At 45.3% G+C, this 6888-nt stretch overlaps 1 protein-coding gene across 3 annotated transcripts in view; it reads left to right on the top strand.

Moving 5' to 3' along the window:
- LOC146871775 (striatin-interacting protein 1) overlaps positions 1 to 6888 on the top strand; it is a 513622-nt gene that overhangs the window by 296353 nt on the left and 210381 nt on the right. The gene's annotated exons all lie outside the window — the stretch shown is intronic.

Genomic DNA, 6888 nt, shown 5'->3' on the forward strand with positions numbered 1-6888 from the left:
GGCGTTAGTCCTCCTGGTAGCCTCGTAAAAAGTGTTCCTTCTTAGCAACTGCCAGAACTTTCAAGTACAGTTGCATCCTCAGTACACAATCCACTTGCCCCAGACCCTCTTCCCCTTCCTGGGACAACCACGGCTATCATACACCACTTTTTTGGCTGCCATGCAATAATCAATCTGTCTCTTTTCCAGTCCTTGAGAGATGGTGCAGACGTCAACCCCGATAAACATGCTATATTACGTTTGGCAGTCACCACACCCAGGGTCATCCAAAGTTGTTCCATGCGACTCAAATCAGTAGCATCCCATACATTCAGAAGGCACCATTTAGCGGGGATCAGCAGATTGCTACCACATACGGTATTCATGCACTCTACCACTGACCCACCAGAAGGTTTGAACTGCTGGACAATCCCAAATTATGCGGAAGAAAGTCCCCTTCAGTCTACATCGTCTGCGTCAGACACCCTTCCCATTTTAACCATCGTATTGCAGGACAGGTAAGCTCAATGGAGTATTGTAGATGTACCAGCCTGAACCCTGCCCTAATGGCGACTTCCCCAAGGGAGGCCAAGGCCTCCGGCCCCTCCTCATCTGTCAGGATGCCCAGGTCGCCATCCCAGTGCTCTCTCAGGCGAAGAAGTGTATCTGGTGAATTATTAATTTGCTTCTGATAGGTGAGGGAGATTGCTTTTCGGCTCATGTAATCTTGTAATCTATCCTCGAGTGGGAGAACTCAGAGAGTTCCTCCCCACTGGGATTCACAGCCTGGGGAGCATGGTGTACTTGGAGGTACCGGAAGGTCTCTGCTGCAGCCAGGTCGTATTCTCTTTGTAGTTAAAATTTTTTTTTTTTTTTTAAAATGGGACCACACCGTCCTGGGTCCAGAGATCCCCAACCGTGAATGAGATCCCATTTGTCAAAGCCAGGTCATGTCCCCAGAGTGCCCTCCTTCTCAGAATCCCACAACGGTGTTGCCTGGGTAATCTTATTTTATTGTAAGTGTCTTATGCCAAAGTCGGGCCGTGTGTGCCGTAAGTCAAGGGTCAGGCGTCTCAGGTTGGTGTAGCTGGCCCGCAAATATCCTCCTGGGTGCATAACCTAACAGTCCATGTGGTATGCTGGCTCGTCTATGGGTTGCTGAACCCATTGGTTTATGACAGCCAGGGAATGGCGTGTTCTGCATCATGTAGAGAAAACTAACTGTTGCAGTCTTATTCATGCTGGAGCCAATGCTAATTAATACACCTCCAATTGTAGATCTGAAGGCATCCCAGATTGCTTGTGGAGTCTATATTACGGTAGTTGTTTTCTTTAAGGAAGTTTGTAATAGCATAATGTATGTTGAGAATATTATGATAGTTGGTGAGTCATTTTTTACTAAGTCTCCACATTTTAGTTAATGAGGAATACGAATGCCAGTAAATTGGGTGATGGCTGCACGTTCAGAGGTTAGGATCGGTTCAGTTTGTAAGCCTTCTATTTTGGTTGTGTAAAATCCTTATAATAAGAGGTCATCTATTCTTGAGTAAGTTGATGTAGTTGAGAAAAAAAAAAGTATAATCTCTGGTAATGGTGTTTGAGTCTCCAGTCGTCATTCAAATTGAATTTATTGCATAAATTAAGAAGTGTTTTAGTGATCTAGGAGATCAATTAATAGAATGTAACCACCTCTGTAGCTTGCAGTCCAGAAGCCTGCTGAAGTCATGATTGAGGCATCATTAGGAATATATTTTAGTTTTTTATATTAGAATAGAGTTGTGAGCAGTCAGGGTTTGAGTCATAGACATTTAGCATGAAGAATTCTGCATCGTCTTTTAGGAATTTTGCAGTGAGCCGCCATCCCACCTTCTCTGCTATCAAGAAGTGTTATATTCGAATTATTTGCAGTCATAGTGACAACCCCATTGTTTTTTTATTTTGTTGGAAAGCATATTCTCTTATATATCCATCCTATTTTTAGAGGCTTTGCCTCCGTATTGCCCACTTTTGTTTCATGGAAGATGATCAGGTCTTTCTTAAGTTTATGTGCACATTCAAACGTTTTCTTCCTCTTTGCTGGATGATTAATCGTTTTAGACGTTTAGCGAGATTACTCTAATGGCTTTATTTTATGTGTTTAGGATCATACTGAATATTCTGGTGAAGTTTAAGAGAAGTCACTTATCTTCGTCCTGTTACCTCCAAGTTCACTTTGTGGGAAATGAAGTATATGGAACTGGGTTGGTCAGGGTTTGTATATTAGCAAACCATATTGGAATTGGCAAGTACCCTAACTCCTGGCTGTGTGGTTGTGCATATGTAGATAGCGTAACTATGAAGATAAGGGGAAGGAATAGGTGAAAACAAATATATGGGCAAAACAAAAAATACATGGTAAAAAAGGAATAAGCCTACAAATTCCCAATTCTCTCAAAATCCACCACTCCTTGACCCCGACATGGTTCCATGGATGTACTAGGACAGAAACAGGTGTTTCTCCTTTGGGAAGAAATTAATATGTTCTGAGTTTAACAGAAAGGTGTATAACAAGATAAATACAACCTGAGTTTAGGCAAAAGACTGTATTACAAGTTATAGTTATTAATTCGAATCTGGTGTCTTTTATCGTCCTACTATTGATAAACACCTATTCCTTTTAGCTCCTTCAAATATATAGAGTAGTGACTGCTAACTGGGTCTTGTCAATAAACAAATACTCATTTATATAGAAATTAGTATTCAGGATTATAGTAAGGAGTCTATTAGTGGGCTGGTGGGGTGATATTTATCTAGATTATTACAGACAAGAGAGTGTAATAATGAACATTGAAGGTAATAATTCTAGAAGTTCGGTGAACGCTTGCAACACCACACTTGTTATACTATACCGAGGAATCATGAGGATTCTGATCCAAAACTGGGTAGATACTGGGATGAAATATTTGTGAAAGTAAACTTAGTGGTTGGCATGGGCTTGACCTCAATTTAGCCCCTGCAGGGGATACATTTGCCATACAGCCATGCGTAAAGGTGTACACTTGAAGGTACTATCTTAAGGTGTACCCCTTGTACAGCTTGATTGGTCTTCCCCAATTTAGGCATGCACCTACATTTAAGGAAGAATAACTGAGTGATATGGTTGACTAGATGTTGTCAAACTAGATGTTGTTAAGCTAGACCTATTTAGCTTTGAGTAGGAGTGGCTGCATCAAGCATTATTGAATGATCTATATTGGATATATTTGTTGCCATCTGTTTCTGTGAAGCTGAGCGGTCATTGAAATCTTGATTGCTTTGCATTTTTCCTTTGAAATTGATTTTAAATCCAGTAGTTGCTGGGGTCCAGTTCACCAGGTTCGGGGACGGGGAGGGGGGGGGGGGGTCACTGTGCTCTGCCAGGCATCTCCTCACGTGGGGTCGCCATCCAAAAAAGGCCTCCGGTCCCCCAGGGGCAGCCTCTGTAGTTTGCTGCAACCCTGCAAGTCCAGTCGCGGCTCTGATCCAGGGCCCGAACGGAGCCCCCCTCCCTGTGGCCCTCAGCCGACATCAGACCCCCTCCGCTTCCAGTCTCTTGAGAGCCACTCATCACTGTCTCATCCCTTGTGGTGCAGGCGCTGAGGTCGCCGCAGTTGTTCCTCAGCGAATGGAGAGCGAGGGGAGTATGTACTGCAGTCAGTTTGATGCCCACAGCTCCCCCTGCTATGTCAGGATACCAGGGAGCTAGATTCATTCGGGCCGCTACCGGATTAGCCGGGCTTTCAACCCAACGGCGCAGAGCTTAGAGAAAGTTGACTGCTGCCATTGCGCTCCAAGTCATTCCCCTGAATTTAAGCAGAATTGGGTGCCATAGAAGTGGTTTACTTGTCAAAGCCCAGTGGGTTAAATGATAGATCTATGTGCAATCCCAAGCCTTCATACATTTGGAGCTCCTCTATTCCGGTGACAAGATCAGAGTACAGCATAGAGATTGAGTGTGTATGCGAGCCAGGCTATCCAACTCTTACAGGTCTCATTATCCGATGGCACTCTGATAGTGTACAGGTCATAAAAGCTTGTTGGGAAGGGATTTAGGTGTAACCCATCCTCCAGGTTAGACGAAAGGCTTTATGGCGTATTTGAGACGTTTGTCCGCCATTTCAAATCTATTCTTGCTGGCACATGTACTCTCACAATGTGCTGTTGTTAGTGTGTAAATAATTAAATGCTTTTTTCTGTTAGTAGAGATTGCCTTCTGAAACATTATTTTGTTAGTCTCAAGTATTGCTGGTTGCCAGACCTGCTTACATTCCCTTGGATCTTCTCTTCAGGATGAGAGTTCCTGGGCTAGGCAGCCAATTGTCTTCCTGGGCTAAGCCACACCCCCCACCCCCTTTTTAAATTTTTTTTTAAAAAAATGGGATCATGGTTTTCATCATAGGCAGTCCCAATACTAGCTTCTCTACAATGCCAGCCTGATCTTTGAAATCTTGACTCGATTATTTATTTGTTCAAATTCAAAGCACTTTAATTTAGCGAAAGCCAAGATATCTATCCTGGCTTTGGTGTTTTTTATCCTGAGTTTTTTATTTTTTATTGGAAAGTATTTCTGGGAGAACATGAACAAGACATCAGCAGCTGGTTGTGATTATCAAGCCATCCATATATACGTGGTTGCATTTGTTCCTAATGAAATTATTCTTAAGCCACTTAGAAAGCAAAAATATGCAATAAAAGGAACATTATCTATCAAATCTCTGTAAAGGAACATTATCTAGCAAATCTCTGTCGGTACTAAGTATCTGAACTGTAATCAACATGTTCTGGCCAGTGATAGCACCATCTCTACAGTATTCTAAAGTTATCCTGTACCGAATCCTGTCCCTCACCCAATATCCTCCTACCTCTCCCCCCACCAATATCCTTAATAAATCTCCACTCTAATTTCCCACCCTAAACACTCAAGCTAAAGAAATAACTATTATAACATGTTCATTGACTCTATTTCAAATACAAAGGATATGTTGTTTAATGTTTCCCATCCCTTTCCGAAGCACTACATGTGCTGTCTAATCAGCACTATACTCTGCTATCAAGTTTTGCAGCGTGAATCTTTCTGGATCCACTATGCTGTGCATTATTCCTCGATCTGGTGGTTGGGTCCGGAATCGTAGTCTTTCTTTTGTCTTTTTTTTTTTTTTGTAGCCCAGGTGGGCGTCGACGTCCCACCATTTGGTGTACTTCTCGTGAGGTGGGCATGCTTCCTGCGGAAGTCCCACCTTGGGGCGCCATCTTCAGATTCTTTTTTCCGCCGTTGGGTCTGGATCGCCACCGAGAAGCTCCAGAGATTTTTAACGAAGAAAGAAGAAGAGCACGAGTTTCATCGGAGGAAAATTAAAGGAGACTACAGACAGAAAGAACATCGAGCCGGGACGAAGGAGGAGAACCTCGAGATCTTCGACGTCCAACGGAGAATGCGCACTCAGGGACACTGAGCGCAGGAATGGACAAAACACCTTTTAAATTCTGCCGTAACTGCCACCACAAGTACGCGCAGAAGGACCAACATCCGGTCTGCAACCTTTGCCTGCCGTCGACCATGAGAGCAAAGACTGCAACGCCTGCTCTGCCTTCACACCGAAGACACTCAGGGTGAGAGAGAGGCAGAGGAGAGCCAACTACAACATGGGAGGCAAGGGTAAGGCCCCGTCTCTGTACGACCTGGGTCTCTCCACCGACGATGAAGACAACGTCGCCGAGGGACCTGATGACTTCACGGTCGCAGAGACCGATAAGAAGACGTCTGACAAGATAGGAGAGACGTTGAGCACAAAAACCCAGAAAGGGCCCCGAAAACCAGAGACTGACTCTCGAAAAACAGAGTCCAAGTCCTCGAAAGGAACACCGGTGCCGAAAATTTCGACGACCGCGAGTGGATCCAAGGACGAAAGGCCCAGCGGATCCTTCGAGAAGGACTCCCAGGTGCTGAGGGCCGCCGAAAAACAAAGTTCGTCGAAGAAGGCCCACGAGGTTGGTCGTTCGACGACGAAGGACAAGGTCGCGTTGACTCAAGCGCCGTCGAAAAGGCCAGCGCTCGATGCCGAACACGCCTCCGAAATGGAGAAGAAAAAGAGAAAGCTCGAGGCGGAGATGGAGAGCATCCTTCAAAGGAAGAAGGAGTTCGATTAAAAGATGAAGAAATTTACAATCCCAACGAAACCAACGACGGTCATCGAGGTCGAAGACCAGGACGAGTTTGACGCCGAAGAGCAGTCGAAAACTCCCGAAGAAGAGGAAGATGACCTCTACTATGAGGGAGAAGAGGAGGAACAGCAATCGAACTATGGCTCGGCGCCGTCGACGACGCAAGACCTGGAATGGCAGGACCACGACGCCGAAAATCCAGAAGAGCCCGTGGAGACTTATCCTTCGAGGCCTTCGCCGCCAGATGATATTGGGGCTTACAACATGGTCGTAAAGAGCGCGGCTGCAGCTTTTGGCGTGAAACTAGAGGAGGAAAAACCGAAAGCGGACTTTTCACTCGAGACACTGCTCCCCATCCAAACTAGGAGCCAGTTCCTCACCATGCTTCAGAGTGTCATGAACCAGGGGAAGGAGGCGTTCAAGGACCCTGCAACATGCAGATCCATCACACCCAGAACAGAGAAAAAATATAAGCATTCCTCTCAGGACCCTCCATACATCAAGGGATCTGTCACAGCAGACTCCATTATTGCATCTACAGCCAGGAGGAGGGCCAATGTTCCGGCAACCTCTGGGCCACCTCCTGACAAGAAGAGCAGAAGGATGGACCTCACTGGCAGGAAAATAGAGAGAAACGCGGCAATGCACTGGCGCATGGCGAACTCCATTGCACATCTGAACAGGCACCAGTACCAACATTGGGACGAAATGGGGGACCTAATCAAGCAT

This window comes from Triturus cristatus, chromosome 1_1 (assembly GCF_964204655.1).
Source record: "Triturus cristatus chromosome 1_1, aTriCri1.1, whole genome shotgun sequence".
Lineage (NCBI taxonomy): Eukaryota > Metazoa > Chordata > Amphibia > Caudata > Salamandridae > Triturus > Triturus cristatus.